The 27,387-nt window shown below is 46.3% G+C and overlaps 1 protein-coding gene across 12 annotated transcripts in view; it reads right to left on the reverse strand.

Annotated features, from left to right (window-relative positions):
* The window catches only part of LOC120895148 (homeobox protein prospero), a 140,802-nt gene that overhangs the window by 55,029 nt on the left and 58,386 nt on the right, over positions 1 to 27,387 (reverse strand). For 8 of the 12 annotated variants that reach the window (XM_040298226.1, XM_040298234.1, XM_040298236.1 and 5 more), the window contains one exon: positions 14,120 to 14,179. The gene's annotated coding sequence lies outside the window, so the exon portion shown is untranslated. The other 4 variants (XM_040298227.1, XM_040298228.1, XM_040298229.1 and 1 more) reach the window with 4 other exon arrangements.

Consider the following 27,387-nt stretch of genomic DNA (forward strand, 5'->3'; position numbering starts at 1 on the left):
TTATTCGATTGAAAAAAAGATGGAAAGGGAACAATCGTCCCAACCTACAGAGACGCCTTAATAAGTGGCCTAAATTTGCAACGATAATTCAATAGACACAGTTACACGACATGCCGCTGCACCACATAAGCAAAGCAGGCTTACCATACGCCACCCGTTGCAGCTGTTGCCTATTTCCCTGTGTATCTATCACTGGCAGCAAACGCAGCGTAACCCTTCAAGAGGGCACTACCGTAAGTCGAGGTAAGGGCGACAACATTTCGGGCATCATTTCTTCCACCGTCATGTTACGGATGACGCTGCATACAAAAACACGCACACGCGCGCGCGTCGTCCCCATATGTGTTGCGGAACCTGGCAAGCGGAACACAGCGAACGGGCAGGCAGGCGCGTGCCCGAATACGAAAACGAAGACCCCTGGCGGGAGAGACGGCTTTTCCGTAAATGTGGGTTCTTATCGTTGCTTTTACGACGCTTCCCAAGTGTTTCACCGAGGGGTGGAGGAAAGGTGAATATCATACATAAAACTACGCGTCCCTCTTTGGCGAAGAGAGCAGTACGGGCAGACAGAGACAGTGAGAGAGCTCATCAGCGTGGTTCCTGTTTGTGAAAAGGGCAGGAAGAACGCGCTGGTCTCGGAGGTCGGTGGCTTGTTCGCTAGTTTCTTGATTGTAATGTTACCTCACCTGGAAAATTGAGAAGCCGGTTGGAAAGTGAGAATGACGCGCGTGGCCGGCACGCGTCACCAACAGCGATGCGCTTCAAAAGCCAAGCGGTTCCGCAGCGTCACAGCAGCCGTTTATTGGTATCGGAATGGCTTTTTGATGAAAGAAACCCAATCGATCGTTAAATTGTATGTTTAGCAGACAATAGGTAAAACGTTTATGATACATATTAACGAAACGATGATACCTATACCATTTGCTTAGTATGTGCTTAAATTCAAGACGCTTGATCAATCATATTTGGTAATTGCTTCATCGGTCAACATATCTTAAAAACACATCAGCAATATATGTTAAGCTTGTGCATAGTAAACATTTTCCATTTCAATGAATGCATGCATCGGATCAGCACCTACATGCATCGAAGTTCCCACAGCTAGGGCACTGATTTGAAGGATTATCTTTTCTATAGCGACCCGAAAAAAAAGCTTCTTGTGAGAAAGGCGTGCAATGTTCGTGTGTGTTTGCTTAGAAAGCCGTAGTACAATTAGGATTGTTCCGCTTCAAGAACGCTGAGCTGAAATGCAACAAAGGTAAGAAGCGGATGCAAAAATCCAAAACGCATACAATGTATTTCACCTCCTTCTCTTCTATCCATTCTGCCTTGTTCGGCACACAAAAGGGGTGTAAAAATCGAATGTGTCAATGAAGATTGCTGACCCACGTCATGCAGGGTTTAATTGTCCATATGTACGTACTTGTACTACCTTGCATCCTTTCCCAACGGCAAGCAGAAACCCGCAAAGAAATAAATCGTGAATAAAATTGAACATCTTTCCCAAGGACCAGTTTTACCCGTTAAGAAGGTTAGTGAAAAAAGGGCACTAAGATGTCTGAGAGTGACACACTTTGTGCGACCATGCAGAAATTGGTTTGGCGAAACGATTGACGAAGTGGACGACGGTACAGCAAAGCAACTCCAGGTGCAAAAATGGAAGATGGCTATCCGAGGCCTGTGGTTGTTGCTTGGGAGTGGCAGCGGTACGGCGAGAAGGGTAAAAGTTGTCCAAATAATTTTCAAACCAGAACGCCCAGAACCGAAGAAGAATCAGCATTATTTACAGTGAAATAAGCACACAGCAAGATTGTTGTTCCTCAGCCAGGACCGGTGAGGCGAGTTGAAAGATTGACGATGATGTGAAAGACGAAGTAAATCTACTTAAATGAACAAAATTTTCCAGCTACTTTTCAAAACTTTATCGAAAGGATTGTTTTTTGCCTTGTTCTGCTACCATGAAATACGAAAATGAAAAACTTTATCGTTTTCGGATTTGGCAAAATGTTATTCATGGCTTTTTCCGGTACGATTGCGGATGGCCATTGCAGCACGATGTCTAACCGTTCGCTTCGTTGATGAAAAGATGGTTGCCTTTCTGGGGTTTTAAGTTCCACCTTCAAACATTATGCTGGTCAGTTTACCAAGATGCTGGCGGTAGGGACTTTTTGTTTGTTCTCTTCGTTCTCCGTCAGCACAGACTGTGTTTCTTGAAGAGTGATTGATCATACCCGCGTAAGTTAAACAACTTAAAACATTGCCAAGAGTACACAAGGGTGGTATTGGATGGTTCGCAAAAAAAAGCGTCGAGTGAAATGAATCTCAACCGAAAAACCACAACGACGACCACGGAAGACGTTTTAATTACCATGAAAAAGAAAAGGTCCTTCAGCTTCTTGAATGCTTGCTGGTCGAAAGTTACCGCTTTGTCTTTTCGCTTCAACGCCCCCCGACCAACCGAGCAGTGTTGCGTTTACCCTCAGGATACGCAACACAGCGCGAAAAGACGCTCGTTTTCCTCAAGGAATTAATCCACTACTTCTTCACGCTCTTGAGAAACCCGTCTCTCCGAAGCAGCCGGAGGAGAGCTAGAAGGTGAGGCGTTGCGTTACGAAAGAAAAGCACTTTAGCTGAGCGTGAAATCGTCTGTTTAATGTTGCCACCTGGAGATGGGTAGCGGTGTCAGGATGAAAGAACCTGTCGTTCAGGCGGCAACATCTTCCGAAGGAACGGGAGGGGGAGGGGAGGTTTATGACTACTCTTGGGAAAACAAATAGAACCCTAATTGTACTTATTCCTCGCAGTGGAAAATCGAGCGACCGAGGGATATCATTTCTGAGAAGATGTCTGAAGCGTTCAGACACTGAGACAAAAGGGAGAAGAGTACAAGGTTCGGATGACCTTGTCTGTAGAAACTCGGGAATAAATCGTTCCTTCCCTTGGTTGCTAGTAATGAGGTACATTTTGTGGCAAACTTCGCACAACAAAAGATTTTGAGAGCGTTAAAACAAACCACCGGGCAAGTTTGGTGTTAATTAGGAAACTTTTATGATAAAGAATGGTTTTAACAGTAACATTTCTGCGTACATTTTCTCACTAATGAGGGAACGTATTTGAGAAATTAACCTCACAAGCGCATCGATGAAAAGCAAACGCATTTCAATCACATTCCTAAAGAGAGTTGGTATCGTTTAACATCTACACTTCTCGTTTGTAAAGTTGTGCTAAGACATCTGAAGAAGCTGTGAAAACGGATGAGTATCATCCATCCCACCACTATGGACGATTCCAGAGAATAGAAGGAAGCAGATTATTCTTATTTGAACGTGAAATATCTTCCAACATTCAGTGGGAAGAGTCGTCATCGTACTGGTTGGCTGTCGTTCAGATCTTGTGCCCGGCAGCCTTAAGAGTGTAAGGGAAATCTCTACGAAGGGGATTGGCTTGAGCAGTGTGTTTGACTGGCGTACTAGAACCTACTCCCACTGCTATTTCTGCACGTCTTAAGAAAGCGTCGATGGTGGAAGCAAAATGCAACAAGTTACTGGCCTGTTTGCCCTTCCTTAGCACAAAAGAAAACAAGGTTGATTGCAGGGCGTGTGAAAGGAGTCTATTGACACTTCAATCGCATAATGAATCCGACAAGAGGGTGAAGCAGAGCGCCCGTTGGTGTAAGGGTGGATGTGTTCGTGGGAAAATTCCGGAAGTAGTTGATATCCGGTCCCGTATCCGGTGTGATTTACCGTAGTGCACCTGAGAGCGCGGCGCAGCAAAACGAAAAACACACACAAAAAATCACGTGGGAGTGTTCTTTTACGCTTGGTGGGCACCCTCCTTTTACAACAGACACACCGATAATGTATGCTTGTTCGCACAGGTTGACGATGGCAAATTTAAATATTTCCGTAAATTATTCATGAAGCAAAAGAGCATGGGAAAATCGGGGCCCACGGGGTTTGAAAGCAAACGCAACAATGCTAAAAACTAGATGAAAGGCCTACACACATTGGCAAAGAAGCATCAGGGGGGCAAAACCCTTTCGGCGGGTGACTTTGGCCTTTTTCTTTTGCCAATCAAGCATGAAAGTGGCTTTTGGGCTGGGATTCGAGAGAATATGTTCTAATGATTGGCTTTTGCCAATGTACGGCCACAACATCTTCCATTTTCTCCCTTCTGCCCACTACATGGCACACCATGCACACACATGGTTGATAATGTAGGAAAAATTCTATCAATTAAAGTTTGGCGCAAAACTTTTCCTTTGCTCCCGCATCACAAACATTCCAGTGCTTACACATACGCTCAACCCTCCCACCGAGTGCTTGTTGTCGGTCCTGCCAACGTCCGGACGATTGTTTTGTCTTGAACAACATGTCTCATCAGAGTGCCGGCCAGCCCTCCCCGACTTCCCCATTATTCCCAGGTATCATCGCCGTGGTGAACTTGTGCGACACAGAGTCAAATTTTTAATTATCTTCCCTCTAGAGAGAACAAAATTGATTAATGACGATAAGAATTTCCATTCCCTGGAGCCCCAGGAAAGAAGAGAAACTTTATTGACCGTTTACACGAGGGTGGAGCGAAAGGATACAGGGCGCACACCCTTTGTCTGCTACATCCGCACAACAGGACGGGAATGGCACGAAACAGTAAGTCACAAGAAATCATGAGAAATTCCTTTGCTTGTGTGCGCTAACCCGTTGTATAGGGGGAATGCTGTGTTCTGCTCTGGTGAATATCCTGTGAATTGAACGAGGCTCTCTGCGATCGGGTCCTGTTGTCCCTCTGCAAAGGGGTCCTTATTTCTGTACGTAGCGGTACTATTGTGAGGTCTAACGACGTAGACGACGACTTTTGAAGAATCATTTTATAGTTTAACGGGGTTTAAAGACAAAAACATTAAAAGATGAGATACTAATGTCCAGACATGAAGAATATTATTTTAAATGATACCAACAAGTTAAAGCTTCAATGTAGACTCCATCTACAAAAAAAAAAACCGAACTCCACCTCACAACCTAAGTACTCTTTGACACGCTCGATTGTTCAAACACTAGACGGTGCTTTTAAATTATTCTAGCCTCTCCTCCACCCGCCCCCTTGTGTGGACACAGACACTTATCTAATTTATACAATCCGAGCGGAACTCCCCACTTCCGGCGGAGAAGCAATAATTGAAGCTGTTCCGCAAGTCAATCGTCAAGCTGTCCTCGCTCCGTGAGCAACTGAGACTCCCCGAGCGGCCATTGGACATTCGCGGCTCACGTGGTACTTACGCGCTCTGTAGTGTGTGGCCGCACCCTCCGTAGCTTTAGTGCAGCGAGAGGGGGGAGGCAATGTTTTTCGTCCCATGTTGTTGTCGTCGCTCTCCGGAGAAGTAATTACCATTTGAAACATCCATCAACAGAAACATCCTCCTCCGAGCTCTCGATTCAGAACGCCCGCCCGCCTTCTCCACCTTCTGCCAACCGGATCGTGCGAAGGTGAAAACTCTACCGGACACCCGCGCACACGGCTTCCAGAAATGTCGGTGCACAGGTCTCGCGGTCTCGCGCTTCGCATCACTCACTGTTGTGTGCGGCCTCTCTCCCTCTGGGATGTGGAGATCTCACATTCGATAGGCCTCACGCGCTGCTCTTATTAGTGAACGCGTTTCGTTCCGTTTCGCGGACTGCGGACGACGATCGGGGCCACCGAATCTCTAGAATCAAATCGCATCATGCAATACTACTTCCTCACATCCGGTTTTTTGTAACGCGCAACATCGTAACACGCCGTCCCTTCCCTCGCCATTTGTGTTCTGTTCTCCTTTTTTATTCGCTTCCTCGCGCGTCCATCCACTCCCCAAGAATGATGAAGCACGGAGAAACCTACTATTGTGTTCACCCGTCCCCAATTTGATGCAAAGTGCAAAGCTCCAAGGGTAGTAGTAAAACCATGTACGCCCTCCCCTCCCGCCCATTATATCCGTTCTTGACCCCACTCTGTTGCCCATCCCTCCACGGCTTGCTTCTCCTAGCGAAATCGTTCACTACTTCCGATTCTCTCGGTGCTTCGCATCGCTGATCGCCACGAATCAACGCGCATATTATTCTAGTTCTCCACTTGACTCTTACACACATTGCGCACCCACCCTTTGCGCGAGGGGGAGGAAATGAATATGGAGGGATTTATTTGCCTACTGATTGGCCCACCCGATGCTGTACCACCGTGCGGCGTGTATGTGTGTGTGTGTCGCCAAACCCTCTCAAGCAGCACGGAACGAACGCGCAAGCGAAAAGGCGTCATCATCGGTCGAGAGCATCGCGCGGACACAATCGTGCACGCGGCGCACTTGTCTGCGTTGTTGGACGGAATGTGCGCAATCAAATCGCGCCCATCGTCCGGTTAGTAAGAGGAGGGGGGGGGGGCACAAAACTGTTGTTTGTCCCCAGGCGAGCTGGCGTTACTTTATACTTTACGCGGTCTGGTCTGTAGCTTAATAACCATTTTCCTAACCGTGCGGAAAACGGAAGGTACAAAAGGGGAGCAGCAGAAAGGGCAGGGGCAAGAAGTGGGTTGGAAAAATAACATCATTTGATTGTCATCGGTCACCCTGAAGTCCGTACACTCTGTCCCATCTCTACATTCCCCCCCCCCCCCCCAGCACCCGCTCACCAGAGGCGGGACTGATTTCTTCCGCTTCACCTAACGGGGTCGCGGTGTTCCGGGGCTTCCAGCGCGCTTGGTTCGGTTCCGGCCGGGAGCGCTTCCGAGGAGTCATGATCTTTCGACAGTAGTTCCGGTCAATTTATACCCTTTTCCCCCTGGCTGTCACTGCTTTGCATTGCATGCCTTTAAAAAACCATATTCATGTGTATGAGCCGTATGGGTGTAGTTTGAAGTGAAAAATAACTTTACCCAACACGCACGTAGCGGGACGGGCATTTATTAGAACGGAGTTAAGTTCCGTTCCGTTTGAGAATTGAGTTTGCCGGTGTATTGTTGTTGCTGCTGCCGCCAACTACTCCATCAACCTCGCACCTCGTTCTTTTGCTTCGACTGGTGGAAGTGGGGTGTTGCCTTCTGGTTTTAAGTTTTTTTTTTTTAGTTTTGTTTGCACCCCCCACACCGTCACAAACAAATAGCGACCAACCCAGGTGGGCAGGTGTGGCGGAGCGCGCACTGGGTTCGATGGGAAGGGGGCGCGCTTCGCTTTACGCTCGGAAATTGCAATCGGAAGTAAATTATGGCTTTCGAGTTCTTTTCATTTCCCGTTCATTTCACTTAAAGAGTAGGGGGAGACCTGCCGTCGCTGGACATTATGGGTTTTGTGTGCTACTTTTAAGTGAAGGGACGACGGAATGCTTGCTTCCCGGAATCCACCCAACGCTGATAATAAGTGGCTTTAAGGAAAGAATTGACCGCAGCAATAGTTCTAAAATAAAACGCACAATGAACAGCTCCTGTAATCCGAAGGCATTGATTTAGTCAAAAACTTTTACCATCAATCATCATTACCCTTAAGAAACTTGTTCTACTTTAGTGAAAAAGGAACGACATAGGTTTAAAGGTCAACTATTATGGTAGATATACTTCACATTAATACTGTCGATCTCGTGGAACAGTCGTCAACTCGTACGACTTAATAACATGCCCGTCATGGGTTCAAACCCCGAATGGACCGTGTCTCCATACATAGGAATGAATATCCTGCTATGGGTAAATAAAAAGCCATTAAAAGCCAATTCCACTAGTGGTATATAGACTAGACTTGACAATGGATGTTGTGCCAAAGAAAAACAAATGGTCACTAATAAAAACGCTCTTTGCAGGGGGGTTGCACATTTCAAAACTCAAATATATAGACATTACGAAAAAATAAAAACTGTTACTTCTCAAGTAGTGATAAATATAACGAAAAGAAATGTGATGTGGAATGCAAATGAAATATTATCATTTCACGGAATATTTAAAAGTTACACCAAGCTGCAACTTCATTACGATAAACAATTTTTTTTCATTTTACCTACTTCCAACATTCTTACCGAAAGCTCTCGAGTTCTTGTTGGCATCTAATGCTGGTACTTCTAATAATACTACTTAGTGCATTTACACACTCTGAAAAGCTACACATAAAGAATTAAGAATTAGTAGCAGTTGATCACTAGTTCAATAGTTGTACACCACAATATAACATCGTTAATTTAGTTATCAAACCTCGGTAGGATAGAAATATTACAGCTGCAGAAATATTACATCTTAAGTTTCATCAAAACACATACAGTAAACACAGTCTGTTCTCGAATTATGCGGTTTGTGCGTTCACGAGGAATCCGCGTAACTCGAATATCCGCGTAAGTCGAAAATACAATTGGTTATTTGGAATTTGTATTCAATTTAGTACTTTTATACACTTTATCATTTATTTATTGCGATTAGGGCAGAATATTCTGAAAGTTTTTGCTTGTAAGTGAATTAAATGTATTAGCAAAAATGAAATTTATACTGCAGTGAACAATTCTGGAAGCAAATTGTACTGATTTGACATTTGATCTGTCAAATTAAGAAAACCGCGTATCTCCGAATCCGCGTAACTCGAGAACCGCGTAACTCGGGAACAGACTGTATTGTAAAGCTTCTAATGCATCCTTAAAAATATCATAACACAACATTAACGCTCACCTCAATACGAAAACCATTCAAAATTCCTGTACTAATCGTTACGTATTCGGAATTTCAGTCTTATTACTTATTCATTTGTTTTTATTTCTCAACGCAAAAGAGAATAAGCGTGTAAAAAGCAAACTTGCTATAGTTATTTACACAGAAACAAACTCCGCAAATCCCAAGTAAAAGCTCAATTTGCTTCCATTAACACATTGCAGATAGAACAAGACAAATTAAACACTACACCGCTCCAATCCCTCGTTTTTAATGATAACGCTCCATTATCTCCTCCCTGTTTCTCTAAATCCACCAGCATCATGTCGTCACTCTTTCGTGTCCTGTGTATTGCATCCTTTTTTACGCATCCTGCAAACAAAAGCAAGGGAAATGGTCGCGGCTAATAAGCTCATCCTGCAGCTTCTCCGATCCTTTTACTTCGCCCCGTGACCGGTCGTGGTGTGTGAAAGGTTGTGTGCGGAAGATGCATCGGTTAGGCACAGCGAATGCATTCTCCAACTCTTGTGTTCTCGTGTGTATATTTGTGTGCAGATCGAGGTGGTGGCCCCACATTTACCGTCATTGGATGGACAAAAACAATAGCCACACGAACAGAAGATGTACAGTAAAAGCATTGTTTGCTAGTTGGTCTGGTCACAATACTGCAGCAGCAGGCGTGTTGAAATTTCTGGGCTGAGATTGTTTGTAATTTTGCAATGAGCAAGTAAGCGAAATCGTGGGGGAAGAATTGTACCGGAAGGAGGGAAAAGAAGGGCGTCTCTCTAGTGGAAGCTGGTCTGGGCTCAATTACCGATTGTTATCGTATTGATATGCACGATTCCTGAAGGTGCAACACAAAACAGTCGAGATGGATAAGAAGTACAAGTACTGCATCCGATAAAGGTCCTGATAAAGGGGAGAGTGTACGGTCCGGTGTGGGGTGTTCTATTCTGATGATTGCAATTGCCCCATTTCCTTTCACCCTTGCATCGGTTTCCATCGATCTTGCGGTGCCACCTGGTCGGCTTGTGTAGGTTTGGAAGTAATGAAGAAAATATGCTAATGGAGACTGGACGAGTCCGGGTTCTGAGGTGGACTTGCTTCTTCCAGTGAAGTTTGCTGCATTGTGTGGTCAAAAACATCAAGGAGCTGAGCAGTGTATTTTTTTTTCTCTGCTCCTATTCCCATCCCCAAAGTGCCAGTCGAGTCGGATTGATTCAAAATGGCTATTTTTGCAACATCCATTTCGTAATCATTTTGCCAGTGGTTCTGGGTCGTATGATTAGAAAAGTTCTGGATTAGTTTCTTAGTTCCTTTTAGGTTCGGTGAAGCAGGCAATGGTCAATCAGGGCTCCGGAGATTGTGCTCTTTCATGAGGTTTACAGCACAACCCCGAGGACGGGCGACCAATTCTTGCTTATTGATTACGAATTAGTTCCTAGTCTCGGCTTTTCGTTCGCATGACGTTTCTCTATTTGTTTTTTTTTTTTTCAAGGAGAAACCTCAAACATTTTCTGCTACCTAGACGCCATACAAACGCACACACACACGCGCAAAGATGGCAATCGAAAGGAAACGAAATTCCAACTCACGTGAACACCAGTTCCAGTTCTTGCGCTGTTTCGTGCGCATTATTTAAAGACCCATTTCCGGCGTCGGTTTCCGATCAGTGTCAGTGTCATTTCAGCAAGAAGACGTGCGACGACGCTGAACGGTATCGCGCAGTATCATGTGGAAAACTATCGCACTGACTGGAGACTTTTTAATCGTGCGAGTTCCGTGATTCGCCACACGTCCGGACCCTTCGCTCACGAAACACGAAACCTTCATTTCTGGTGGAGCACTCCCGAGGCAGCCGCCTTTCAAGACATGATTCAATCAAAACGAAGTGCAAGAAACCTCTTGATTTGCGTCGGTTTGCATTCTTCGGAAAGGAATGTGTTCGCCCAAGTTATCGTCTGACAGTAATCGTTTCGTGACGAAAGGCGAAATAAAAGGCCGCTTTCCTGACCTGTCAGCATGTTTGGAGTTCAGCTCAAATCATCGTTCGAAACCTCGTCGAGGAATGGGGTGTATTTCGGAGGATTGTTTGTAAGTCGTAACAATAAAAAATAAAAACAAAAATATAATTGATAGGTTTTTGTACTTTTTCCAACGAGGTTTTACTGTCCATGGGGGTAATAACAAGCGTCAAAATAACATGCAAAGTTAAATAAGTTTCTTTATGTTAAGGTCTTCCTATCTCGAAGCTATTGTAGAAGACATATTGACAGAGTCTGTGTGAGTGCGATACAAAATCGTTCAAAAGTAGCTTAGAAGCTCTCCCATGAAACCCATGGCTCGTTGCATTGTAATTGCACGAAGGGTTACACAACCGATTGAGAAATCATGCACTATTGTGTGGATGTTTTCGTTTTTTTTTTTTTTGTTTGGCCCGTCATACAAGCCCCAGCGAGCGCAAGCAGGGCACTGTTGAGTGGGTTGGGCTGAGATCTGCTATAGGGTGGTGGTACAGTGTATCCGCGCAGTGGCACTTCCCCTTTTTTGACTATTTGCCGGTAGTAGAGTAGTACATCGCGCTTCTCCCCACCATTTCGTCGTGATTTGTCTGTTCTTCCAAGCGCATCACATCGGCCCCAAAGCAACAGCAGAAAAGGCCTCAACCATCCAACCCGCAGCGGAAGGCGATTCGTTGAAAATTCGCCACCGCTTCCAGTTCTGCGACGCATGAACAATTGTATCTTCATCTACTCACTGTGCTACTCATCTGCTCTTTTCGCCCTGACGAGTTCCTCGCGAATCATCTTTGAAGCTGCCGCCATCATTACAAGCGTTCGTATATTGATGCTCAAAAGTTGCGGGAAAAAAGCATCGAACGGAACGTCGACGGAAACAAATTTTGCCCTATTGCTCCGCTGAGGAAACAAATCGCAGTCGAAGAAAAAGCAATACATGTAACTCATATTTTCTACATTTTCTCATACTACAAAATTATCAATTCTTCCTAGAAACGATTTATTGCATTCTAAAACGCCCATGCCAGGGCTTAAGCATCATCGCAGAGTGCAAGAGAACGAACAGCACATTCGTTCCACTTCTTCAAGGACTTTGGAAATCGTTTACGTTCTGGATCAACCGTGTAAGCCCCGCACATTAACATCAAAGTTTCTAGCGGCACACGTGTACGAATCACCAACAGCGCTCCATCTACGGGCGAGCTAACGATGCGAAAGCTACTGCCAGAAGAGATGCCCCACTTGCATCCTGTGCAGCCAGCAAATTGATGTGAAACCCTTTATTGCACGCCCTTTGCCGGAATGTGAAGAGACACAGAACAGACAGGGATGCACGATATCATTTAGCCTCGAGAAACCGATCGGATCGTTAACGGTACACATCAAATGGTATATTTTCTTTCATCCTCCTTTTTTTGTTTTACTTTTCACAAGTTGTCGAGTCGATTTATTGATTTGCTAGACTGTATTGCAACGTGAAGCCGGCTCTCGTAGCGATAACGGACCACTAGATAGCAAAGCAGTCGGTAGATTAATGAGAAGTTTTGCGCGAAAAAATAAATCAATACTTTCGGTTAATCGATGGTGCATTTTTCCCCCTCCGGCAGCCTATTTCACTATTTCGGTGGCGTTTGAAGACAAGCATGCAATTAGTGCAGCACCGACTTGAATTCGCTGGTTGCAACTGAGGAATGGGGTACACATTGGGCTATGTCGAAACTCGTGGAAACCGGTTGAAAGGTGGGACTAGAGGAGTTTGCAATTTACGAACGTAATTGTTGATTTTCTTTTCCGATTTTTCACCAACTCGGCAAAGGTGTTGTCCGTTCTCGTCGGAAGTTTGTGCAACGAGCTTCGTGTTAATAGATGCACCGCATGCACAAACACATGAGTCTACGCAAAGGGGGAAAGCAGCGCTTCCTAGCATGGGGGAAAATTGGTTGCAATTTAATTTACTTATTTGCGAAGAAAATGCACACGAAACCTTTTCTTTGTCCAGAAGCAGCAAATCTTAGCCCTTGTGTGGCGAAGCAAACCACCAGTCACAGCACAGCACACAGGAAGAGCAGCACAATCAATACAATTATCGATGCAACTTCTGGCGAGCGTGTGTGTAGGGCCCGTTGATAATGGTAACAACCCACCGCAGCCCACAGACTGTTCGCGCGCTGCTTTCTTCTTATCGACCGATTTCCATATCACACATAACCTGTCATGTTTGTACTCGTGGAACTGAGTGCATGCTGACTCTGTGGGGATTGGCGTACGGTACCGGTGGGGCACATCAGACGGGGGCGCGTTTTAGAAAACTGTTTTATTTTCATTTCCATATTTAACTGTTTCGAGAAGCGCTTGAAAAATCGGCCGAGAAGGGTAGCAAACACAGCGAGTGAGAGATAGAGAGCAAACAAAATGCAACCCCGTCCAAAGTGTACCGCATTCGCGTGCAGCACCGATTATCGAGCCGAGGTGAAATTTCATGTGCAGCAGCAGCAGTATGGACGGAAAATACGATAACATAGTGGTTTATAATTTATTTCTTGTCATCGACTGCATCACATACACATCAGTGCATTATTGGCAAAGGTTTGGTGTGTGGCGAAACTGTGGCGCGCTGGCAGTGGGTGAAGTGAGTGCTTTCAGTTGTGCCGCCGTCAGCATTCAGAGCTTGTCTTCTCTCGAGAAAGTGACGACAAGTGGATTTTTTTTCGGCACCCTCATCACCCATCATCCCTCTGTTTAAATATATGTGTGTGTGTGTGTGTGTGCATGCCTTTCCCTTGCTTGATATCTTTAGAACCCCATATGGGTTATCAGTGCCGCGCACCGAGCTGGGGAGGCCGGCCGTGAGTGTGGGAGCTCGTTCGGGAACGAACACGTTACGTTTGTAGCAAAAACCACTTCACACCCGTCCTAGCAGGTGGTGACCGCGGCATTGGTGCCGCCATATGGCATGGCAGGAGGGTGATAGAGAATGGTGCACCCGAAAAAAGCCCACGTCATAGTAGATCGTTCCAGAATGTTGTCCTTGTTTGGCCCGGGCACTATCACTATAACGCCAAAATAACCTCGAACGAACTCGGACGCACCGGCGTAGTTGAGTTAAGATGACGGGTGGCGTGTGATTGCAGAATGTGACATGTGGAACGATCTTCGCTGTCACGACTGCTAAACCGGAGTGCATCTCCTATCCGCCGCAAATGAAACCCTCCAGCCTGTTCACGACAATTTCATGTGTCACAACAAACGCGGCGTAATGCGTAATCATCTCCATCGTTTCATTGCATTGCGTTGCCTTTTATAATGCGTTAAATCAACATGGAGCATCATTGGATCGTGTACGTGTTTCTTCTTTGCTAACAAACAGGGGGGTAGCATCATTCGTGGTTTACCGGAGTGGTATCAACATACGAAACGAACTAACAAAATGGCAGATGCCATTGTGATCGAGTACTCACCTGACATCAGTGGTAGTTCTCGGTGTGGTGTCGAATATCGGTAATATTTTGTGGAAGTATCTGTAACAATCATAAAACACATTAGTTGATATGTTGCGATTACATGGTTTTGCAAATTCAGAATGGAGACTAAAAAAGAATTGGAAATTAACATAATTAAGAAGAATGAAAAAAGAAAACAAGAAAAGAAAAACCAGTGCTCGCTCGACTTGGAGCATAAAACAAACGCCATTTAGCTTGAGATTTAGTAGCACGACAAACAAAACCAAAACGCGAGTCCGAATTACGCGAGTGCGATCTTGTTCGATCACAAATCATCCATCCGATTGTAGCGCTCTCTAGCGGCCAGTAGGACAACACCAGCACCACACCAAGCGCCATCTGTTGGACGTTGCCTGCGTGCAGCGTTGGCTTTCTTGTTGAACATTAATTTGCTTCTGCTTATTCCATTTATCTTCCAATTGCAATAGAAAACTCCTACTGTTCCGCCAGAAAGTGTTTGTTTTGTTTTTCAATATGTAACCAATTATATTGACGCTTGGGATAGCATTTCAATTTCCGCACGAAACAAAATAACACCGAACTAATAATCTGCAACGGGCCAATCAGTCTCAAAGACGTAAGAGAGAGAGAGAAGAACAAACTAAACAGTATGTGTAGTGGTTTTTTGTAATAAAAATTGCGTTTAGTAATGTTTTGTTTTGTTTTTTTTTGTTTTTCTTGAATGATACATCACCATATGGGAACCGTTCAACACTAACTAAATACAGTTTCTTCTCTTCTGTTTGCATATCATCGCTTTCGTAGCTGCCGGTATGCATCATTTTTTATCACAGTTTGGTTTCTTCTTGTGTGTTTTTCTTCTTTTTTCTTCTTGTTTAACGCTTTTTCTTCTTCTTTTTTTGATTGATTGCTTTTTTGTACTTTTTATAAAACAACATTTTTTCTTCTTTTTTCTTCTTTTTCTTCTTGATTTTTGATGAAGAACGCGCAATGATAAGCGCTGCATTTAAGGCACATTTCACCAACCCTTCTTTGGAGGATGTGATGCGCCAAACGAACAGCGGTTTATATTTCGCTTCCGACGACGATAAAGAACACGGATGACGACCGACATCGACGACGACGAGTAGGCGCGGTTAATCCGTGCTGGACAAACAGGTGTATTTTTCATATCTGGCCCGCTGGCAGCTCTCGATGGGATAAAAAAGGCGTGTGTGATGGTCAAACGGCGATACGCGGAAAGCTACAGAACACGAGATGGATAAAGGTTCCTTCTCTGGTGCAGTACAACAACCTCAATTCGAAACCTTCCCCGGCCACGAGGAACGAGGAAGGTTATCTTCACAGCCAAAGGAAGTTGCATTCGGAAAAGCTTAGAGACTGGGAGAGACTGGGAGCAGGTCGGCCAGAAGGGCCCGTAACATCACCACACCGAGCAAGATAGCTACCGCGGGCCAAGGAGATCCAGCAGAACGGCGCCTACCGCCTAGCTGCGCTTCGTGCCCCAACAACCAGCAGCATAAACGCATAAATGGCCGAGAAAAAAACACAAAAAACGGACCCCTCTGTTGATCCCTCTCTAGATAGATAGCTGCTGGGAGGAGTGTGGAATGATCACCTGTGTAAACTTTGCGACTTGCACACGTACCGGTGGTAAAAGGACTTTATCACGCTCACTCGCACTGCACAGTCACTAGCTGTTCTGGTTTCGCTTGGAACCGGCATGGATTCACTCGTAAAACACTCTGCACTGTGCACTCGTCACTTAAGCACACCTACGCCACACACACACACACACACGTTCTGACCATTTACACACGCACAAACACACACACGCTGCACAAATTTCGTTCTTTGAGCAAACTTTTCTCGCGTGCACTGTTGTAACGCACCGGGATGGTTGCACTGTGGCCACACAATAGAGTGTTTTGTGGTTTCACTGCACTTTCACTAAACGTTCACGCACTTATATAAGATGTATTGGAATGGTTTGCTCATCCTCTACATCCAACACGGAGCCTAGTTGCTCGCTTCCAAATAAGTTCTCATCTCTCGTTCTCAGCACATCAAACGCAGCGTGTAAAAAGCTTCATAATTCACACACTACTGATTGTTTGCTTCAATTTGCGCAATTTTTTCTCCGCCTGTTTCCGTCTTACTTCCTGCCACTCTAACAGCTCCGCACAATTCGCGACCCACACTCATCGATTACTACTAATGCTCTACGCTCGCTCGCACACACGCGCGATCACGCACAATTAGAACTTATCACACTTGTGTCTCGAAGAAGCTCGAGCAACTGTTTTTGTTTTGTGTGTGTGTTTCAAAAACTCGAAGTTGGAGATTCACACTTTACATCAGCACCCTCGTGTGGGGGTTGTGTGTTTTGGTTTCGTTTTTCGTTTCTATGTTTTCGAAGCCGGCCTATTTTTTCAACACTCAGACTGTTTTGTTGATTTCTCGCATTGATGCGTTACTAATAATATTGAGCTTATCCCACAATAAGCAGTTCACAGTTTCGTAAAATTCCCAGCGATGTTCGGGAGGGTTTGCTTTTCACTTCCGTACCATAATTGATTGCAAATACTTGCATCACGCTGGTGGCTGGTGGTAGTTGCGGAGGTTTGCCAGGACGCGTCGTTTCGCACCCGCTGGCGGACACCTTATTATGGCCTTTTTGCAGTAGTAAAAAATTCCACGAGTAGTGCGGCGCGCAACAACACACACTGACGCCTCTACTACCCGCGCTCGTCGTTAAACCAAAGAGGCTCGTGTATTTGGGGGGAGACACCAAACAACGAAAAGTGCACACGCCACTCACTGGAGGCCCCGAGAACGGGCCCGCACACCGGCTACGACGACGGGCACTGCCCCTGGTGCAGCAGTCGGTGGTGTCGTGACGTGTGGGGAAATAACATGATTCGGTTTGCTTTGCTGTGAGGATCACATCCGTAAGGACAACAGCAACTACGACGACCGGTCGTCCACCTGTCTGCTTGGTCACACTCAAATCGTCCGAGACAGCGTAATGTCGATCGATCATGCCCCACTTCTGCTGCGTTCACTACTGTGTGGTGCTCCTGCCACCAGAGTTCTTCTCCGTTTTGTGTTCGAGCACACGCATACAGCACATTCGCGCACAAAAGGGCATACAGGATGTTGCGTTGGAGGACCCGCGGACACTACTGTTATCGGGACGCGCGTAACCTAATCAATCGTCATTATCACATGCCGCACGCTGCAGCTGCTTCTTGCGGCGACGTTTGTTATTGACGCTCGTCGTAGCGGTAAAGTTAATTTCACATAATTTTTCACTCACGGGCACGTTGATACGCAACCTTTGAACGCAACATGAACGCTTGCACTGCCTCTTCCAATCGCTGCACACCGTGGGGTACGCCGGCATGTTGCTGTCGATGCAAGGCAAGATGAAGCGCAGCGCCCGGGTGGTTTCCACTGAACATAGTAGGCTTGTGCGTACGTAGCGGCAGACAGACCTGCTAGCCGACACGGATGATCAGTGTCCCGTCATGCTCCACCACTCACTACAGGGTTAATCCTGACCATGGGGGAAAACCGCAGAAACCCCAGGAGGGAAGAGGATGCGTTGACTTTCTAACTGCGTTCGATCGAGAGTTTAACCAACTTTGAAAACGCACTTCCCTCCTCATTCGTTACACACTACGTGCTAGTAGTAGTTTATTGGTATATGGAGTTTTATATTTATATTATAGCTTTTATACAATATTCTTATTACAAGAGTCCTGCCAGGCCTTTCGCTTTCTGGCTGGCTTGATCTTCTTCTTTTTTTTTCGAGAACACTGGACACACACGGTTTATATAGTCGTTTTATAGTATTGAGAGTTAGTGTTCGGTGCGTTTAATAACGCGCACCGAGCAAACGAAAGAGTTCGAACAGAAATGCATCGTATGACAATCGTACGTATGAGATTATTAGGGGTGTTAAAACCAAGAACAACTTGTATTTTCTTCAACGTCGCAACACTGACTCGACGTGTGCGCGACCGCCCGAACCGCCACCGATGCTGATGTTGCTGTTGCTGGGCTGCGGTGGGACGATCAGCGCCGCTTTCGTTCCGCTGATGATGATGTTGTTGATGTTGTTGTTGCGGAACATTTCTTACAACAGTGTGTGCGAGTGTTAAGGATGATGTCTACACACACACACACGCGTTGTTTCTTCTTTTTTCTTTTTTGCAACACAGACGGCTTCGTTTGATTTTCTTCTTCAATTTCTTCGTTCACTGATACAACACGCGGCTGGTGGTGGTGGTGGTGATGCTGATGATGATTTCACTCACTATTCACACACAAGCACATATCTACACACACACACATTCACTGGTTTCGAGTGGAAAAATCCAATTCAACTATTGCTGATTTGCACGCTCGGTTGTCAGTTTCAAGGATCGTGTCTTAATTCGTCCTTGTGCGCGCTATGGTGTTTTTTTTTTTGTTGTGATGTAAAGAGTTGTTGATGTTGTGTGCGATTTTCGTTTGCTATTTGCAAGCTTCACTTTTGTGTTTTCTTCTTCTTCTCCCGCGCGTACTGAGAGAGTGTAGATTGAGCTGAGTTTCGATTTCTGCTGCGCTGTTATGGGTGCTACTACTTTTATGCTGTATTTTGCGCGCGATTTTTTACTGCTTTCTTCCTTTGCTTCTTCCTCTTTTCGCTTTTGCACTGTATAAACACACTTGGTTTGGTTTTGGCTATGGATTTTCTCTTCACAATGGCTGTGACACACACTGTTTGGTTTGTTTGCTGTATTTTTGTTTTTTTTTTTGCTATTGCTGCCTCCTCGAGATCCTGGTTCTGCCTGGTTTTTTTTTCGAAAAAATGGTGAGGAAATGTTGTTATTTGGAAGTTTGGTTTGTGCTGTGAAATGTTTTTTTTTTTTAATTTAGACTTTTTTTATTTTTTTAATCCAATTAGAATTTAGCTGCGATGTCTTATTCCGTTGGCGTTATTTTTTTTTTTTCGATTAATTTTCCTACACGGAATCTTTCCCGGAGGTGCCTGCTTCTTGCAACCGGTCCGAACCGTAAGAGAGCCGAGTTAGTTGTGGTACTGGCGTTTCTGAGACCAACTGATAATATGGGGTGTAAAAGTGTCCAACACCGCCCGAGACGCAGCCACCCCGCAACTAATACGCTACACACACACACACACGCTCGGCCGAAACTCCTTAGAGAGCAGGCCGCACACTCTCCATCTCGTTCGCGCACAACTAAAACATTCCCAGTGTTTGTACACCCTTTCTTCTCCAGCCGGTGGCTAAACCGCTCGAAGCTTCCCTTTCTCGAAGACAACGAAGACCACGGCAAACGATGTCGACGAGGACGACGACGACAACGACGATGACGACGACTTCTCACCGAAGGCAAGTAAAAGCTCGGAGGATGATACCCGAAGACTTTCCCATTCGCCTTCGAAACCCGTCGTCCCCACCGAAGGACGTCGCCACCTTCAGAAAGAATAGAGCAGTCCCGAGTGCGAGCCACCACCTCCCATTCCACCCCACCAATCACCCACCACTACTTGCTATCTGCTAGTCCACTGTCCTCAGGATGGCTGGATGCCTTCCTGCGCGCCGCCAAAGATTCTGCCCAGAAGTATCCTTGGCCGGCGTTTTGTGGTGAGAGGTCGGCAACTCCGAGCAGAGAACGCTGCTGCTGCTGCTCCCGATGCTCAGTCGGTCTGGACGCGGGTTTGCACACTGAGCCTGATGTCTTCGTCTTGTTGCCCGAACTTCTCCGAAGGAGCATATCTACCACAAGTTGACACACACAGACACACGCCCGCACACAGACACACACACGCTGACGATAAGCAGGTACACCCGCGCACACGCGCGTATCCTTCGGTGTGCGCAGCATCGTCTCTTGCATGCCGGCTCTAAGAAGCAGTAGGGAGGGAGGCCGGGAGTGACCGGCGGCGGGGTAAATATTTAGCCGAAGAAGGAAATTACACTAAATTTTATATAGAGAAAATTTCTCGAAGGGGTGGTTTTTATACACCGACACTCACCCCCCCCCCTCCCCCTCTTCATTCTCTCATGCGCTCAACCCCTTATTATATCCTCCCACCCGTGCAGGGTAAGTGGTGCGTCTTTGCGGGTGGGAATACCGAAGAAATATATAATAATACATATAACACACACGCCGAGCGTGTTTTTGGCAAAGGGGAGGAAACGTCCATTACAGGTTGTTGCCGGGCAAAGCAAAGGACATTTGGGAAGGGAAGGAACAAGAAGTGTTCTTCTCGTGAGATAAGCTTTCTCGTTCGAATTCTTCTGCAACTGTCTTTTCCATCGCGCAACGTTTATCTCCCGAGTTTTCCGCCAGTACTTTTCGCATTTTTTCTTTAAACTATCTTTCCTTTTCTATGTTTTCTTTTTTGTCTTTTTTGTCGTTTTATTAAATCGTTTTTACAACCCGATCACCTTTTTACTTCTTCAATTTGTCTGTTAATATTTAAAGTTTTTTTAATGATCCTGTTTTTGTTTTGCCCTATTACAATTTAAACACATTTTTTGTTAAGAAACACTTAATGTTTGCCCACTGCAACGGCACAACAACACTGGCACAGCGTGGTTTGCTCTCTCCTTTTTTTTTGTTATTCCTAACGGCTCGAACCGGCAAAAAGCAGCCTCAGCGCACACAACGGGGTAATCGATTGCCGAACAGTCAAACAATTCGTCTATTTTCTAAATGTATCCATTTTTTGCTGAAGAACTGTTGTCTTTCTTTTTTTTTTTAATCAATCACAATCTGTTATTATTATTGTTTTTTTTTTCAATGTTGTGATTTTTTTGTTGTTGTTGCTTCGATCGGGCACTCTATTTTTGCACTATTTTGTTTTGTTCGTTTCGTTCTAACCGCGCGCAACCGAAGATGTTTTTAATTTTGCAGCAATCTCGTCCGACTTTTGGCTCACGACTGACGACGACGACTTGAGAACCTGGGGAGCGCCAGCGTTCCTTCCTTTTTTGCAACCGCGGCAACAGAGAGGAAGGGAAAGTAAGTGCGCGACAGATAGACAGAGAGAGAAAGAGAGAGAGAGAAAGAATGTATCACAGGACAGGGAAGCGCGTTTTCCGGCAAAGAGCCATCGTGCCTTGGCGCGCCAGCATCATTAGAAGAAGAAGGAAAAAACGACGACGACTACGATGGCGCTGCGTCTATATAGGCGAGATTTTCTACGTTGTCCCTTTCGTGCGGGTAGGAACAACGGGTGCGGCATTTGCCCTACCGGCCATAGTCGCATCCGTGCGGAAGGCCATACGGCGGCGGCGGTGGCGGTGGATTCTTGTCCTTTTTACTCGTTTTTCTCACCGTCGTCGTCACCGTCTCTCCAAAGCGGGGAAGACCGCCGGGTGAGTGTGTTGGTTTCTACGTGCGCGTTAGTATAGGTGAGCGCCGAAAATTCCGAGGAAAATCGACGAGTACATAACCTTCACCGGTGTTGGTCGTCGTCACGCGGAAAAGCACTCACCGCGAGTACGGCGCAGCTTCTTCGGGCTTTCACCCAAACATCGCCCGCGTACGGGTGGAGGGGGTGCGTTCGAACGAGAAGATACAAATGTGTGGTTAAAAGCGAGCGCGCACACACACACGCACACATCATTTTCCGAATCACCCCCTCCATCCTGTGCAGCCAAAGCAGCCGGCACACACTAGGGAAAGCCGCAGGGACCTAAGCTGCTCATGCGCGCGCTATGTTGGCCGCTAGTTTCACAACATCTAATGTACACACCAACACAGACACGCCGACCGCCATCGAATCCCTTCCAATCGGCGAAACTAACCTCGGCAAGGGTTGGCAGGCGGATTTTCCCCCTCCCTAATCTACCCCCGCCAGCAAACACGGGCTGTAGTGCGCTGCACTAGGGAGAGAAAACTGGACCACGTACCCCTTCGTGTGCGTTACTCACACAGACAAACCACACACACTCACACCAACACGCCGCTCTGGGTTCGTGTATATAGCGACAAACCTGAAAAGCTGTCGACTTTCTCTTTCCCTTGCACGCGTGGTGCCCATCGGAAGGGTGGTGGTTTTGCATACTTTCACCGCGCTCCTTCGCTCCGGAGCTTCTTAATAGTGCGCGGCGCTGGGTGGTGGGGGGTGGTGGTAGTGCGTACAAGTTAGAATCACTAAAACTTTCTATTTTCTGCGCAGCCGCTCGGCTCCCGCGTGCACCACCGGCTAGCAGAACACCCGAATGTTCGGTTGTGTGAGGTGACTAACCAGTTCTCTGTCACTCGCAAAGCATCTTTCCATGGTTAGCATTAGCTACCTCTCTCTCCCTATATGTATTAGCAATTATCACTCTTTCTCGACGGTTTCCCGATCTACGTCAGTGGAGGGGCACATCGAATAGGACGAGTGCGAGGGGAGTTGCTGGGAGAGAGGTTCATGCTTCCGAACGAAGTGCGCCCTACGAACGAACCGGACTCGGATGGCCTTTGATTTGGTATGATTTGGTCACGATATCTTTTTGGCACCCGATGCTTTGACGACGAGTTGCTCTCTCGTCCTTTTGGTACGGTTTATTCTTTGCGAAGCCAAAAATTAATGTAATTAATCATTCTTGGTCCCATTTTTGTTCGTCTTGTAGCCTGAGGGACGACAGGAAGGAATTCAGAATGGGTGTGAAAGCTTCAGGAGACAGAGATCGGTCTTACAATCTTTATTCAATAACCAACGTGATTGTTTGAAATTGAATTGTGAGTAATTGAGACCGAGATTGATAGAGAAAGTGATTCTGAATCAAAGAATGATGAATGAACGATTCCTGATTATTTACGTTGCACGGTTCGTTAATGATTTAAATTGTTGCAATTGCAATTTTTTTCATTAACCAATAAAATAAAATAAAATAATATAGTTTAGGTCAACGCAAATTTCATGAAACAATAGTCTCGTTAATATCATAAAATTTCTTACATACTCTGTGGACTGTAAACTAAATAATTCTATCCCCAATACGAGCAAACGAAACTCGAACAAATATGTTAAATCGCTATTTCTCTGGAAGCCAAATCAGATCAGATCAGATCATACAAGGAGATCGTTTGCCTTCATAATATTAATGCTATTGAAGCACAACATCGATCGAGAAAAGTAACGTAAAGTAAAAGTACATGTAAGTAAAGATTTTTTTATATCTTTACATTCCATTTACATGCATTACATTTACAAAAAAAAAACATTACTGTAAGATCAATAAAACCTGGAGCTTTCCTGCTTCTGGCCAATAAAAATAAGTAAATTTTAAAAAGACCTCAGCACATTTCATAAACTACCATGCGCCTCCATGTGTTTGGAGTAAGGAACGTCGTTATTTACCATTTGGAGTGCATCAAATTGACAGAGTTTTTCGTCACGAAAGTTGTGATCATATATCAAATTACTTCAACGAACATGTGACGCATTAAGAGCAATACTATCTTTACTATGGACTTGAAGATGCTTACCTAAGCAAAAGGTTTCGGTCAGTTTACTCCTTGGTCTGGAACATTTGAGTCACGCAGTTACAGCCAGAGAAGGTACAGTCAAAGGTACACAACTGAACCAAATAAAACCGGAACGAAATGAAAGGTAAATTAAAACCCAAACCAAAACTCACACTCTTCACAAAACTTCACTCCTGTTTACACCTGCGTAGGTTGGAAGATTTGGCGTTGCTCACTCTGACTCCGAACTCTATCTGCCACCACCCTTAAAACACGTCGTTAGATTCAATTTTAGTTGTTGCGAAAGACTGATGTGCTCGGCCAGTAACTTTCTAATCAACGGCCCCACTTACAGCAAAGCCTTTTGCCTCGGAAAAGCATTGGAAATTCGTTGTACTAAGTGCATCACCGCGAACAAGTTTGGTCAATCTTGAAGCTATTCACCAACGCGAACGAACGGGCTTTGCCTTTGCGGTGCATTGCTTGTCACTGAACGGAATCATGTTTTTGTTTGTTTTGTTATTGCTATTATTACACTTTGGCTTTGGCTGAGCCACCACGATGCTTGGCTTGGCTCGGAGCACGGAGAAGGATTTGAAGCGGCGAATCGCAGCAAGGGCTGGCGACTTCCTTCGCACAAGCTCATAGTCCGCCCGGAGCAGTGCCTGCAGTTTCGCTAAGCGCGCTGAACCATCCAGCGCTGCACACCAGCGTGCATCAAGCTAAGGACGACGACCTCGCGGCGTAAATCGACCACTGCCCCCTCAAGCACAAGGGCCACGATCGAGGAGGATCACCGGTGGTGGTGGTGCGCATACACCTTCCTTCTTGAGCGCTCTGCCAAGACGCGGTGCATTCATCTCCACTGCATTCAAGCACACAGTACAACACACACAAACACACATTCAACCAAGGCGCTAAGCGAACTAAGGCGAAGGAGCTAGAGCGACTGGTGCCATCCCAACACCAGGAGGACGCGCTCTAATGTCTCGGGGCAAATGGGCCAACTGCTACTTGTATGCACAAACACACACACACACATACAAGATACACACTCGCGCGCGTACGCCTTGTGGCCACGACTTTTGCACTCCGGGACCGGGTAAGGAAAACACGATGACGGTAAGATGATGTTTTTCTTTTCCGAATCAACGACACACACTTGGAATTTTCGACAATTTTGCAGCTTCCGTAACACAGATCGCCACATACACACACACACACGCACAATTTATTTTTTGGGCAGACACTTGCATCCACCGGATGGCATGGTCTCATCAACCAACCAAAGATGGTTGTGGCATCAGCACTGCTTTCAAAAACGGGCAAGACAACGATTGCAATTTGCACCAGGAACAATTTGGCTCCTTCATTTTCCGAACTGTTTTAATCCAAAGCACGGTGGGAAGGGGGTTTGGGTGGATGGTGCGATGTGTTTCACGAGCAACTTTCACTAATTTTCCAACGGCCCTTTCTCCAAATATTAGAGCCTTTGCTGTTTTTTTGGGGGGATTTTTGCTTTCAACGCCAGACAGGATTTTCCCAAGAGCAGCAGTTTTGCGTTCGAAAAGGTGAGAAAACGGTTGAGTCTTGATTGAGTTTTTACTTATAATGGAAAAAATAAGAAATTTGACGCCGGTATTTTGGCATCGCGCGACGAACGGCGATAACACGCGTATTAACAACGACGCTAGAACAGCGTGACTGAGGCGTCATTATGCGCTGGAAAAAGAAACACTGACCGCTGGGGTAATTACATACACACACGCGTACATGGCCCAACGTACGGCACCCGACCACATACACACACACACGCGCGCATACATGGCAACAGCATCAGCAGCCCACCCGGGGACAGCGATCGAATCGAAAAACCGGTCCAAAATGGCCAAGTGCGAGAGAGAAAAAAATAAACGCTGACAGCAACAACAACAAAAAAAAGCAAAAATGCCAAAGCGGGGCGATATGATATAGAACCGAACCTCGTCGCGCCCTACCGGATGGCGCGAGATGGCACGAGTAGGCGTGTGTGTGTGTGTGTGTCTGTGTATAGGAAAAAGCAATAGCGAGAGCAATATGGGAAAACAGCGCAACAAACAAAAAACCGTGCGCCACTCATACACACACACACACACACACGTCCACGCGCCCTTGCCCGGGCCTCTGGGGAGAGGGGGAGGGGAAGCCGCGGCAAGCGGCGGTGATCCGCGAAACAAAACCAACCGAAAAAAGAGAACAAACAAAAAATCGAAAAGAAAATCCATCGGAAAAAAGGCGGAAAAACTGGACCCTGGGCCCATTTATCACATTCTCTCCTTTTTCGCTCGCTCGCCCGCTCTCTGGCCAGCCGATCGCAATCGCCTTTTTTCGCCCGATGCGAAAGTGAACGGGTAGTGGACCACCACACACACATACACACACACACTCACACAAAGAAACAAAAAAGCTGGAGCTGGAGAAAAAAGAAACGGGAAAAAACGTGGCCACGACGGAAGGTAAATGAAAAATGTTGCATCCGCGAGGACACACATATTGGGCATACAGGACACACACACGCACATACACACATACACACATACACACACACACGGCCACCAACCAACCGGGTTAGTATCGAACTGGAAATAAACCGAACCGGTGGACCCATACACCCATACACACCGGACACATATTCGCTGACGCATGTATACACACGCACACACACAGCTCGTCCGCGACATCGCCCCTCCCGGACACCCATCTCAACCCCCTTCTAACGCATACGGTCGCGTGAATCCAAAAAGGATCCGAATTCCCGCATCGCCCGTTGTGTTTTGTATGTATGTGGGTGGTTGGGTGGTAGGATGGGTTTTTGAGCGGCTTTTCATATTTTTTGTTTGCCACCTCCCTCTCTATTTCTCTCCGGGTTGGAGGACAGTCCAGCCTTTGGTTTGCTTTTTTTGTGTGTGTGTGCTATGTGTGTGTGTGCTCTTGTTGTTGATGCTGCTCTTCCTCCCCTGGTCCTTGGTGCGGGTATATGTATGCACGCGGTATATTCACCCAGCTGGCCATCTATTCCGGCGCGCTGCTGTCGAATGCAAATAATCAAACTCACCAGGAAAAAAAACACCCCTCCACACACGCACACACACATAGCTGCGCGTGCGAATCGCTCTGTATTGAGCCGGGAGGAGGAGGAGGAGGAGGAGGAGGAGGAGGAGGAGGAGGAGGAGGAGGAGGAGGAGGAGGGCTAGGGAAAAAACAACCTTGTTGTCCTGCTGTAGCAGGCACTCGGTGCATTCCGCGCTGGCAACATCAATCGGCGAGAGCAGTGTTGGACAGGTGGGGCGGCGCGCGAGAGGGGCTGCAAGCCGAAAAATTCGAACATTCACGAAACGATTCTGGGTGGAGGGAGGAGGTCGGAGGTATAACTGATTGCGTATGGCCGGTGGAAAATCGGAAAAAGCGCGCGCGAATATCTCCCGATTTACCTATACACCCACACCCACACTCACACACAAATCAACATTGCGAAATGGGCCGAGGAGTAAGCGAGAAGCGCGAGCGAGTGAGAGAGGAAGCTTTCTCCTACATTTTTGTGCCGTGGCTTTTGTTGGGCGCTTTTTTCTTCCTTCAGCGTCTATTTCCCACCCGATTTGTTGGGAGAAGGAGGAAGGAGCACCATGAACTGTGTTTGAATTGAGGCCGTAATTCTGTTTTCCACCTTTTATTTTTTGTCCCACCACCACCACCACCACCAACGACGCACACATACCGATACTAAGGGTCCCACAGCAACAGCAGTA

The sequence above is a fragment of the Anopheles arabiensis genome, chromosome 2 (genome assembly GCF_016920715.1).
Source record: "Anopheles arabiensis isolate DONGOLA chromosome 2, AaraD3, whole genome shotgun sequence".
In the NCBI taxonomy this organism is placed as follows: domain Eukaryota; kingdom Metazoa; phylum Arthropoda; class Insecta; order Diptera; family Culicidae; genus Anopheles; species Anopheles arabiensis.